Genomic DNA, 12,280 nt, shown 5'->3' with positions numbered 1-12,280 from the left:
CTACTGCTACTAAGAGCAGTATGAGAATTTGGGGGGTACTTGGGCCTAAAGTTGAATGCTGCCAAGTCTGAGATATTTCTGCTAACAGATGCGACTAAACGACCCGTAGAATTAAATGGACTCAAATGGGCACCCCAAAAGGTGAAATATCTGGGAGTTGAAATAGCACGCACACCTTACACGCACTCTCAATTATGGTGAACTTTTAGATAAATTGTGCTAAACTGAACCGCTGGAATCACCTCCCGATCTCTGTTATGGGCCACCCAGCACTGGTTAAAATGATTATACTACCCAAGTTATTCTACCTGTTCAGTATGGTACCAGTGTGGTCGGGGAGATCCTTCCTCGCCAAGATTCAAGGGGCAAGCTCAATGTTTATATGGCAAGGGCAGGCAAGGGCGAGCTGGAAACTGCTCACTAGGCCATATGAACAGGGGAGACTGGCTGCCCCAGACTTCGAGCTGTACTTCCTCTTAGTGCAGGCCTATTACGCAGTGTATCGGGCAGAGGGGGAATCCCGCTACATCACACGTGACACTTGAAACAAAGCGGGAGGACCCAACAGCTTCTACACAAGCTGGAGGAAGGGAAATTGAGAAATGATGATCAACTAACCCCTACACTGGTTACATGTGGGGCATGTTCCAAGCTAACTAGCAACCCCAGAAACACATATAGCACAGCCATGACTATATGGGGTGCTCCGTACCTACCACCAACGCAAGATGCTAAACTGGCCACACATTGGAGAGATTAGGGCAGAAGTTATTTCACAGATTTATTTCTTGATAGTTGGGATGCTATAAAAGTAATTGTAGATGATACCCCGATGCAGAAATTACAATACCTCAGGCTGCGCTCGGCAACAGCAAAAACGTGGGAACGTTTCCCCGAAGAGCCCCCGTTGCATCCAAGCTTGGGCTATGTACTTTTCCCCTAGCATGGTAAAGAAATCCGCCTCTACACTTTAGAAAATGGCGCTATCAACCAGGGAAATCCAAGCTTCGGATGTTAAAGGAGAGTGGGAACAAGACCTGGGGATCACCCTCACAGACACACACTGGTCACAGTTATGCAGTTTGACAAACATATCTTGTAACTCCAGGTACCGTCTGATACACTAGATATTGAATAGGGTCCATCTCACCCCGGCCCGACTCAAAAGCATGTACACCACAGCAATGAGAAAGTGCCCGAGATGTGGGAGCGAAGAGGCTGGCATATTTCACATGTTGGGGTCATGTAGAATGCTTGCTGAATACTGGGCTGACATGTGCACAGCACTTGGCGAAATGTCAGACCAACCCATAGACTGGGACCTGGGGTCATGCGTGTTAGGCATTGTGTGCAGAATGAGCCCAATAGAGCGCAAGCTTTTAAATGTAGGCCTATTAGCAAAACGTGGTATACTATTGCGTTGGAAAAGCAGGGAACCTCTTGTGCTGAAAGAATGGGAGAAAGACATGACCTGGGTGAATTATGGAGGTATACTTTAGCCTACTTCCGACATGCCGCCCGAGAGATATCTGGGGCAGATTCAGGCAATATCTAGTATATAAAAGTATAAGAGGACAGAAGAACAGTGATAATGTATGCATGATATACTACAACTATGTATACAATTGTATAATTGTAGCAAATACATAATGCAACTGGAAACAATAATGTGGAAAATCTGTGCAAGTTAAATAAAAGTTTTTTTTTTAAAAAACAAGTTGATTTAGAACTTATTTTCAAAATAACAAGCGGGTTGGGTAAAATCCCATTGCTCTTTAAACCTAAAAGGGGTTTCCAAGCCTCAACAAAACTACGGAAAACTGAGTCGGATTGTCAAAAAAAAGAGTGACCTCCGTCCTATGTCATAAAACCTTAATCTGCCCCCTGCACTCTAAACTTAATATAATGTGCACAAGGGTTTTTCTATGGACTTCCACCAGGAAAAGCTATCCTCCCTTCCCCTATGTGTCTTCTTATCCTTCTGTATCCATCTGGTGCCCCCGGATAAAGTTCCACAAAATTTCAACATTCAATAAAAGTGGGGCTAGTTACCAGTGTTTCTCTTCCCTTTTTGAGGCTTTGCTTTACAAGTTCCACAAGAACGAATTCACCCTTGAACTTCTCCATCTTTCGTTAGGCTTTTACTCTGTTGAATGGAAAATTCATCTTTTCCCTTGTATTCCTTCAATGCTTCGCAAACTTAAATGATATGACTCTTTCTACAAGTTTGCTTTACACATACAATGCTCTTGATTTCACAATTTCAAGGAGATTGGCCTTCCCCTGCGTCTCCCTTTAAATATACAATTTCTTTTAATTGTTCCAGTTCATCACACTTTTTTTCCACGGGTATAGCTCTAACCTTCTCCAATGCACAGTTTGTGTTATTCTCAAGGTTTTACTTCATAATTTCAAAGGGGGGGCGGGGGGTTTACCCTTCCCTTAAACCTTCACACAATTCCTCTCATTTGTTCCAGTTCCACTTGCTTTCTGGGAATATCGCTCTCCCCTTCTCCACTGATCAATCCTCTTTATGTCTCCTGCCAGGGTACTTTCTGAAATGTATTGATTGAACACCCATCCCCCTAGCTCCCCTTTCCCATCTTCAGCCTTACTTCCGTCCCCACTTTACTGGTTTACTCTCCTGCCGGGATCCCACAAAGTTCACTTCTGTTGAGGGTTTGAGCCCCAGACTCACTATGGGCCTGGTTCACCAACCTGCCAGGGCTTTTCCATTTTACAACTAGTTTCTTTGTCATCAACAAAACAATCTTTTCTAAATATTGCGGCACCGACCCTCTAATTACAGTTTTTCTTCCGATTTTACTTCTTTCTTCAGATATGGGGTCCTCAACCCTTTTCCAGCACTGTTTGCACACAACCCAATTCCTGTTTAGAAACGCTGGGTCACCGGCCCTTTTCTAATATTGCTTGCATCCGCATCAGCGTCAAGGGTTTTACTTAACATGACAGCATTCACGTACTCCAGTAACCAGTTTGCGTTCTCTGGGCTTACCGAGTGGATTAGGTGCTCCTATAGTCTTCCCTGCTCAGTCTTCGGTTCACTGACTCAGCATGTCTCCCATGAGACAAGCTTTTGCTTGGCCTTCCTGTGCTGCGCACGACTCTCGCTGCTTCGGACCCTTAAACGGTAAGCTTCCTCTGGTTCGCCTCTCCTGTACGCCGTTCTGGTCAGTCTCAGCCCTGCTTTCAACTAGCTGCTTGTTCTCAGCGTTCTGACCGGCATCAGAACAAGTCACTGACTGAGCCAGCCTCAGCCTCCCTCTGTTTTCTCAGCTGTGTTAACTTTAAACGTCCTGACACGGTGCAACGCTTTCCAAGGACTAGTACGTGGTGTTGGCTTCACGCTTCTGGGCATCTTTATTACTCCATCCCTCTTCCTTGTCTTAGTACTGAAAAGGGGCTGGGGGGGATGTAGGGCACATAAGGTGTTTGACTGCAATAATGTGGGATTTCGTCATCTATACCAAAATACGCCATGTATGTTGTAAATACATATTTGTGTCATATTGTGACTGCAAGGCTATTTTTATCTAGCATTCTTCTGTCCCTCTGGAGTCCCGACTTCCCCTACGTGGTCCTTGCCATAGATGGTCGGCCCCACGGTTAGAGTTAGGTAGCTTCCGTCTTTCCCTGGCCATGTAGGAGTAACTTCTCCTCAAAGAATCAGTGAAGATATTGCTAGATTAGTCAAAGCACCCAAACTGATTTGAGGTTGTGAGTGAAGCTAAAAACTAAAGACCTATGTAAGGGTTATTATAATTATTCATTTATAAAGTGCTTAATACCAGGAGTGGTTTCTAAGCGTGGGATTGGGATTCAAACCTGTGTCGGGCTGCGTTGTATTGCTTTCAAGACAAACACGTTGCCCCCGAGCTATCCTTCCTTCCTTCCTTCCCAGGGTGCGGAAATACGAAACCGACACAAAGGTGGCATAGTGGTTGCTATAAACATTTATTTGGTTCAAAAGAAAAGGGAAAACAACCAACCTATCCCAAAAGCTTAGATGGGTTTCCCAGCCCCAAATCAAACTAGGGAGACTACCAGTATGTCCAAAATCATAAATGTCCACTGTTGTGTCAAATCCTATTTCCTTCCCTTACAGTTATAAGCAACTAAGGATAACTTCTCTGCTGGGTCCAGAAGGATGACTCCCTTCTGGACAGAGGACTTCAATGCATCTTGAACATGTGGAGCTTCTCCCTTCCCCTGCTTTTAAGGTTTCCAATGTCATGGGGAATATCTACCTTCCCCGGTCCCTTAGTTTCTTTGCTTCCCAATTGCAGGAGGAAATTACCTTTTCCCCTGGCTTCCTTCTCAGGTTCTCCAAGGCTGCTGGGTCACAGACCCCTGTTGACAGACCTGGTTCTCTCCTTCACCAGGTACTGCAACGAAGACGAGGGATGGGTGCTTCTCGTACTTCTTTAATTACTTGGTTCACTAACCTGTCTATTATTCGTGGGGTTCCCTTCCCCTGCTGTTCGCATGATAGACCTGGTTCACTATCCTGTCGGTCACTATCAATTCACTCTGATTTGTAGCTTCTACAAGGGCAGATGGACAAGTCACAGACCCTCCTTTTCTCAGCTTTCCCCAAGCCTTTCTACTTGCTACCTTCTTCTTAGCTCCCCTTCACCTGTTAGGTAACCTGCATACTTTTTGACTTGGTCTGTGCGGGTTGCGACCTCTCCTGGGAGTCTGTGGTTGAGTGAGGGCTTCTTCCAGCTCACAGGGACCTCGTTGTGTGCAGAGACTCTGCCGCTTCCCCGTTTCTCTGTGCAGCGCAGTACTCATTCCATGCTCTTTCCAAGCCTCAGGGACTCAAGAAGCAACACTACCAGCTTGGTAAGTGGCCTTGCCACTCTGTATTGGCTTCGGTGAGTCCTGCTCAAGGCTCAGCGTCCGGTCTTCTGTTCTCCTTCCAGTCTCACTCGGTTTCTCGTGGTTCCTTCTGGAAGGGCTTGACAACTTACTTGGTCCGTCTACCCTTTTTGGACCACGGATATTAATAGATGGTCCATATTGACTAATCTGCTCCCATTGGTTCCGCAGGGTATGGAGGGTCTTCTCTGGCCACATAAGAGCAGCAGGGATTCCCAAGCAGATGGCTTGGGCACTCCGTTTGTCCATAGCCATAGTTGTCTGGGTCATCAGTGCAGTGTCTTCAGACCCTTTCTTCTAGTGGGCAACCTCAGGAATGTCAGCAATGCTCCTTGTCCATAACAAGCTGGAGGCTAGTCCAGACTACCATTTGCAAGGATCTGCAACATTCTGAGAGTGAAGGGCTGTTCAAACACAGAAAACTACAAATGCCACATCTGCCTAGCAACACACACCTCTTGGCGGGCCTGTGTATTGGGACTAAACAGTCCCAAATCCAGTGCAGACTAGTTCAGCCACAAAGGAACAAGCCTGAAGATCCGAGCTGGATCCTGGGAAGCGCATGGACTTTTATGGTAATTTCCTAACCAGAGCTGGCAGAAAGACTGCTGAAAAATTAAGATGGACAAAGGACTTGAACTACATGAAAGAACAAGTTACTTTCTTACCTGGTAACTCTTTCGATGGGATGGTCCGACGACGTATTCCATATCCATGACAGGTAATGTCCACAGCTGCGCTGCTTCGGAAAATCTTTGGCGTCTGCGTCGATTACGTCGATGCGCCGTCCCAGAGGACTTCCGACGGCACCCGATGTGATAAGTAGGACGCACGACGCCCATAGCCTCAGTTATAGTTTTTTTCCCAGAACGTGTGCCACCAGTTTTCTGCCAGTCAGACACACAAGGCCTTGCGGAACGCAAGCTGCAATCGCAAAAGAAATTCTGCAGCGGGGAACGCAGGGAGGGAGCGATATGGAATACGCCGTCGGACGATCCCATCGAAAGAATGTTACCAGGTAAGAAAGTAACTTGTTCTTCGAGGGGATTGGGTCCTCCGACGTATTCCATATCTATGACAGACTCCCAAAACAGTACCAAGCAAGGAGGTGGGAAAGAATTTAGAATACAAATTTAGCATGCCCAATCAAATTGCGGCATAGAGAACTGCCTTGCCAAAGGCGAGATCTTGCCACCTGATGGAATCGAGGGAATAGTGACGTACAAAAGTATGTACTGAAGCCCAGGTGGCTGCATCACAGATGTGACGAATAGGAACTCCCCTCTGCAGGGCAGTAGACGAAGCCACTCCTCTGGTAGAATGGGCCCGCAAGCCAGCCGGAGGGTCCTTACCCGCCAAGTGGTAACACTCGGAGATAGCTAAAATAATCCAACGAGAAAGTCTGTTTCGTCGCAGCTTGTCCCAAATGCTTTGAAGCGTAACCAATGAAAAGTTGATCGTCCACTCTGACCCGGGACATGCGCGAGATATATAAGCTCAACGCTCTCCTAGGATCAAGCCTATGGAGCCTCTCCTCTTCCTTACCAAGATGTGGAGGAGGATCGAACGCCGGAAGAACAACCTGTAAGAATGTAAAGGCTCAAACGGAGCACCCATAAGAAACTTAAGAACAAGGTTCAAATCCCAACCAAGCACCAAAAAAGGTGACGGAGGGAACACATTAGTGAGCCCTTTCAAAAACTGCAAAATTAAAGGAATCTTAAAATAGGAACACTCTTCAGACGAGCGCTTAAATATGGACAGCGCCGCCAGGTAACCTTTAATGGTCCCCACTTGCAAGCCCCTGTGGGCCAAAGAAAGCAAAAAAGACAAAACCATGGGAATGGCGCATTCAAAAGGATCCACATTCTGAACTCTGCACCAGTCGTATAACTTTCTCCAACGGCAACGGTACAGAGACTTAGTTGCCAGCCGCCTGGCCGAGAGCAACACCGCCATCACGTCTTCAGGGAGGTCCCAATCCTTATACCTCAACCTTTCAGAAGCCAAGCGTGAAGATTGAGGGGTCTGACCTCTGGATGGAGAACCTGACCCCCCCCTCCCGTGAGAGCAGATCGTCTCGGTAGGGAAGACGACGTGGAGGGCAGATGGACAAGTCTAGAAGGTCCGGGTACCACGTCCTACGGGCCCACGCCGGAGCAATGAGGATCATCCGGGAACCGAACCTCCGTAACACTTGCGGGATGACGGGGACTGGAGGAAACGCGTACAGCAGTTGGAATGACCACTCCACCACGAACGCGTCTCCTAAGGCTCCTTTTGGAGGAAATTCCCGCGAGCAAAACCTTTCGCACTTCCGGTTGACACTGGAGGCGAAGAGATCCACTTGAGGGGTCCCCCAAAGGGGTGAAGATCTCCAGGAGAATCTCCTGAGCCAGCTCCCACTCGTGAGAGATCGTGCTCTGCCTGCTCAGAGCGTCCACCGTCTCGTTGTCGTCTCAGGCCAGATGAACTGCCAAGATCGAAACTTCCTGCTGGATGGCCCAGAACTCGAGCTGCATCACCTCCCTGCACAGCGGAAGTGACCCTACCGCCCGCCCCCCTTTTTGTTGAGGTAGTGCATGGCCACCGTGTTGTCCGTCAGAATCAGGACACTCTTCCCAAGCACAGTCGGCAGAAAAGCCTTCAGGGCTAGCCTGACAGCCCTTACCTCCAACAGATTGATATGGAGTCTGGACTCTGACGGAGACCAACGACCGCTGACTGTCAGCTCGTTGGCATGAGCTCCCCATCCCGTGAGGGATGCGTCCGTCACGATCATCACCTCCGGCCAGGGCAGCCAAAATGGGGCACCCTTCATCAGATTGCCCTCGACGGCCCACAACAGAAGGTCACGGGCTACCGAGGGCGGCACCTGAACAGGGTCCGACAGCCTGCCGGAGGACTGAGACCACTGGAGCTTGAGTGCCCACTGCAAAGATCTCATCCGCAGACGAGCCTCTGGCACCAGAAGAATGCAGGATGCCATGAGGCCGAGCAGTCTCAAGAACTCGGACGCTGGGAGAGTCTGGGCAAACTGAAACTTGTGCACCATCTGCTGAATGTGAAGAGCCTTCACCTGAGGAGGAAAACACTGCCCCAGGGACATGTACTGGAGCCGCTGCGTTGGTGTTAAATTGGACTTCTTTAAATTGAGGGAGAAGCCCAGCCTGTGAAGGGAGTGGCAGGTGACGGACAGATGATCCAGGACTTGCTCGGGAGAGCTCCCCCTGGTCAACCAATCGTCCAGGTAGGGGTGGACGTGAATCCCCTTTCCTGAGATGCGCTGCCACCACCACCATGAGCTTAGTGAAAACTCTCGGGTCGGAGGTCAATCCGAACGGCAGGACCCGAAACTGAAAGTGCAAGTCGCCAACCGCGAACCTCAGGTACTTCTTGTGCTTGGGATGGATCGGCACATGGAAGTAAGTATCCTTGAGGTCGAGAGACACCAACCAGTCCTGACATTGAAGGGCCTGGAGGACTTGAGAAAGAGTCACCATCTTGAACTTGTCCTTCCTGAGGAGTTTGTTCAAACCGCGCAAGTCCATGATGGGTCTCAATCCCCCGTCTTTCTTTGAAATCAAAAAATAAGGGGAATACCATCCCTTGTTCCTCTCCGCCACAGGCACCAGTTATATGGTGCCTTTCTCCAGCAGGGCTTGAATTTCCTGCGCAAGGAGCAGATCCGGACTCTTCAAAGAGAGGTTCCCTGGTGGATTGTCGTGAGGCCTCTGCCGAAAAGGAAGACAGTAGCCGTGGGTTATGATCTCCAGAACCCACACATCCGAAGTAATGGCTTGCCACTCTACAAGATGCTGCGCCAGCCTTTCCCCAACCGGCAAACCATGGGACCTGGCCTCATGACTGAGTGGTAGCAGCTGCGGCGTTGCCTGAGGGCAAAGAGGCAACTGGCCGAGTGGCCTTGGCACCTCAAGTACCTTTGTTTCCACCTCGGGCACTCTTATGATGGCCTCTTTGACTGCTAGCTCCTCTCACTTTACTGAAGGACGAGTAATAGCGAAAGGAACCTCCCCTCCATTCCTGTCCCCTAGGACGAAAAGGCGGAGGCTGGCGAACTGCAGCGCCCAACGACTTTGCTGCAGCTTTGGAGGTCTGCAACCTCAAGTCTCTCGTCAGCCTTGCTGCCAAAAAGGTGTTCACCGTCAAAGGGCATGTGTAGGAGCCGGGACTGCACATCAGGAGCAAACCCAGACTTCCTCAACCACGCAAACCTGGGCATTACAGTGCTCGCTGCCATGGACCAGCTGACACAATCCGCCAAGTCCAAACCCGACTGAACGGCCTCACACATGGCATCCTTGCCATCCTGAACCATAGCAAGGAAACCCTCCCGTTCGTCCCCTTCGGGAATATGATCAGCCGCTTCCACAGAATGTGTGTGAAACGAGACAAGGCACATATGGAGTTGGCCGCCTGAAGCGCCATACCCCCAGAAGAAAACACTTTCTTTGCCCAGCAGTCAAAACGTTTGTCGTCCCTATCCGGAGGGATGGTAGGATACGACGCCTGCTTTGCCGGGGCCGTAGCCGCCTGCACCACCAAACTCTCCGGGGTGGGGTGCTTAGACAAGTAGCAGGGGTCGCTACTGGCTGGACAGCATTTTCGCGACAAAGACTTGCCCACTGCCGGGAGACTCTCCGGAGCAGTCCAAACCGCCGCCACCCTTCTCTGCAAAGCCATATGAAAAGGCAAAACCAGGTCAGTGGGTGGACCGAGATCAAGGATGTCCGTGAGATCATCCCGAACGAACTCCCCTGGGGGAGCCGACCAACCCAAGTACTCTGTAACCCGAGACATAAGGCGCCGATATGACGAATCGGCATGAGTGCCAGGCTCCGGCCGACAAAAATCCACCTCCGGAGAGGTGTCCAATCCACTGGCATCATGCAGTGACTGCCTCAGGTCATCAAACTGACTATGACCCGAGATAAGTTCATCCGGAACCGTAACTAGACCACCATCAGAGCCTTCATCACCCTCTGAAGTGTACTCCAGGCGGGGAGAGGAAGACCTCTGCGGACCAAAGCAGTGCCGGACCTTAGCCATAGACTTTTTAGGGGCAGACCCCGTGCCACGGGGCCCCTCCAACACCACTGCCTCAAAAGGCGTTGAGGGCGCCGAGCGAGTCGGCGCCGACACAAAAGGCGTCGAGCGAATCAGCATCGACGTCAGTTGCAACGCCTCCAGCATCGGCGGCGTCGACACAGTCCTCGAAGCCGGAGCTCCGAGCGTGTCTCGACAGCCTGGGCGCCGATGGCGTCGACGACCCCCTCGAAGACGGAACCTCGAGAGTAATCGTCGACGACCTCGGTGCCACAGGCGTCGACGTCTTCTTCGAAGACGGCACAGGATCACGCGGTCTCGAGCGCGTCAAGGATCGGGACCTGGAACGGGCATGGTGGGAACGGCTACCCTTGTCCGAGCGGGACCTCTCCCGCGAGCCGTGCCGACCACCCGAGCCTGAAGGCGTACAGGCGGTGTCTCTCGACCGGTACTGACCCCACTCGGAAGCGCAGACGGACCGGTGCCCTGCGATTCCAGAATCGCTAGCATCTGCTTCCCGAAGGAAGCCCATTCCACTGGTGTCGCTTGCATGGAGGGATAAGCGACCCGCAGACGGGCGGAGTCCTCGGAAGAGGACGGGGAAGGCGACCTATGCTGGCGCTTCCTGGAATGCCTACAAGAGGCGGAGGAGTGGCGAGACCGACTCCTGGAAGGAGATCCACCGGACTTCCGACGATGATGCGGAGAGTCACCCCTCGAGTCATCGGTCGAAAGCCCCGTAGACCTCGACTTTCGGGGCTTAGACACCCGACCTACCGACAGTTTCTTCTTGCGTTCTCGCAAGGCCTTCGCAGTGAGCGACTGGCAGTCGACACAGTCGTCCGTATCGTGGACCTCCCCGAGGCACCAGAGGCAGGTGTTGTGCAAGTCCGTGACCGACATCTTGGACCCACAGTCACCGCAGTTCTTGAAGCCCGGACGCGGGGTCGAAGATGAAAAAGACATCGCCACAAACCAAACGGGTTCAACGAACCGAGAAAGAAAACAGTAACTCCGAGTCGAGGCGTACCGAGATTCACGAAGCGAACATGTTCGCGGAAAAAACGGAACTGAGGCTATGGCCGTTGTGCGTCCTACTTATCACAGCGGGTGACGTCGGCCGTCGGAGGAGATCCTCGGGGACGGCACATCGACGCAGGACGCAGACTCCAAAGATTTTTCAAGGCAGCACAGCTGTGGACATTACCTGTCATAGATATGGAATACGTCGGAGGACCCAATCCCCTCGAATGGTCATTTTGAATATAGAGTACACAAAATGTCATACAGTAATAAACAAGTGTACAAGTGTATGATCCAAAAAGATTCAAAACATGATGCGCTGACACCAGCCTGTCCTAGGCAAATCTAAAAAGGCCCAAATTATTTTGCTAAACATAAGAGAAAAAGGGATACAGTGCGGCGTGCCCCTAGGGCACTCTACACTATAATGTGGTGTGTGCTACATTGAAACGAGAGAGAAATCATGACTAAGGCAAACAGTCCCCCTGCACTGGTAGCCTTACAGGCTCATCAGTGCCCCTAAAATATATGAGCAAACAAGGGAAGTAAAGCCTTATTCACTTTACTTACCTGCTCTGCTCATTTATTTTAGGGGCAATTAGGCGTTACTTACCTCAGAAGTCAGGGATGGGTTCAGACAGTAGACAAAGCTGATGAAGGTTCCACTGAAATCCATGGTGGGAAAATACAAAATGAAACCGCTTCAACAGCTGTGTAACATAATATGGATAAGTGTGTGGAATAATTGTGCCAGCCCACTTCCCCCTTCCAACAGTAAAGCCTGACTGCTTCACCACTCTGCAATTTTAAGAGGTCTAGGTCCTCTGCCCCACTTTAAGGCCAATTGGTGCACTGCCCCTCTCTGCAGTGGCCTGTGCACACACAGCCTTATCAAAAGGTCTCAGGTTTTAGAAACAAATAAAAATTAAGAGCATTTGCATTGAATGCAAAGATATTTTCCTTTAAACAGAAAGTACATGTCTTTAATATTTTACCAAGTTATGTCATTTAGTAGTTATACTGCGATCACCACCGTAGCAGTTTTACAGCGCCCAACCTTGTCCCAGGAGTGGTGCATTGTGACCCTGCCAATTTGTCATCATACGTTGTTCTGTGGAAACAGAAGGAAGTTTGGGAGGAGAGGAGCTGATCGAAAAGGAGGATTAGCCAGTGGACAAACAACTTCGTGGGGGAGAACTAAACAAATAGTGCGATGAGGAAGGATCCGGTTTGTGTTAGCTGCAATGCAAGTTTCTCAACTGTGATTAGTTATTGGTACACATAAGAG

General features: G+C 50.1%; 1 protein-coding gene across 4 annotated transcripts in view; it reads right to left on the bottom strand.

The window, feature by feature from the left end:
- Nucleotides 1–12,280, bottom strand: part of BUB1 (BUB1 mitotic checkpoint serine/threonine kinase) — a 1,594,853-nt gene that overhangs the window by 1,328,867 nt on the left and 253,706 nt on the right. The window lies entirely within an intron of this gene.

Source organism: Ambystoma mexicanum, chromosome 4p (genome assembly GCF_040938575.1).
Source record: "Ambystoma mexicanum isolate Mex_15411 chromosome 4p, UKY_AmexF1_1, whole genome shotgun sequence".
Lineage (NCBI taxonomy): Eukaryota > Metazoa > Chordata > Amphibia > Caudata > Ambystomatidae > Ambystoma > Ambystoma mexicanum.
Note: the sequence above shows the minus strand (reverse complement) of the source record. Positions and strands in the feature narration are given on the sequence as shown.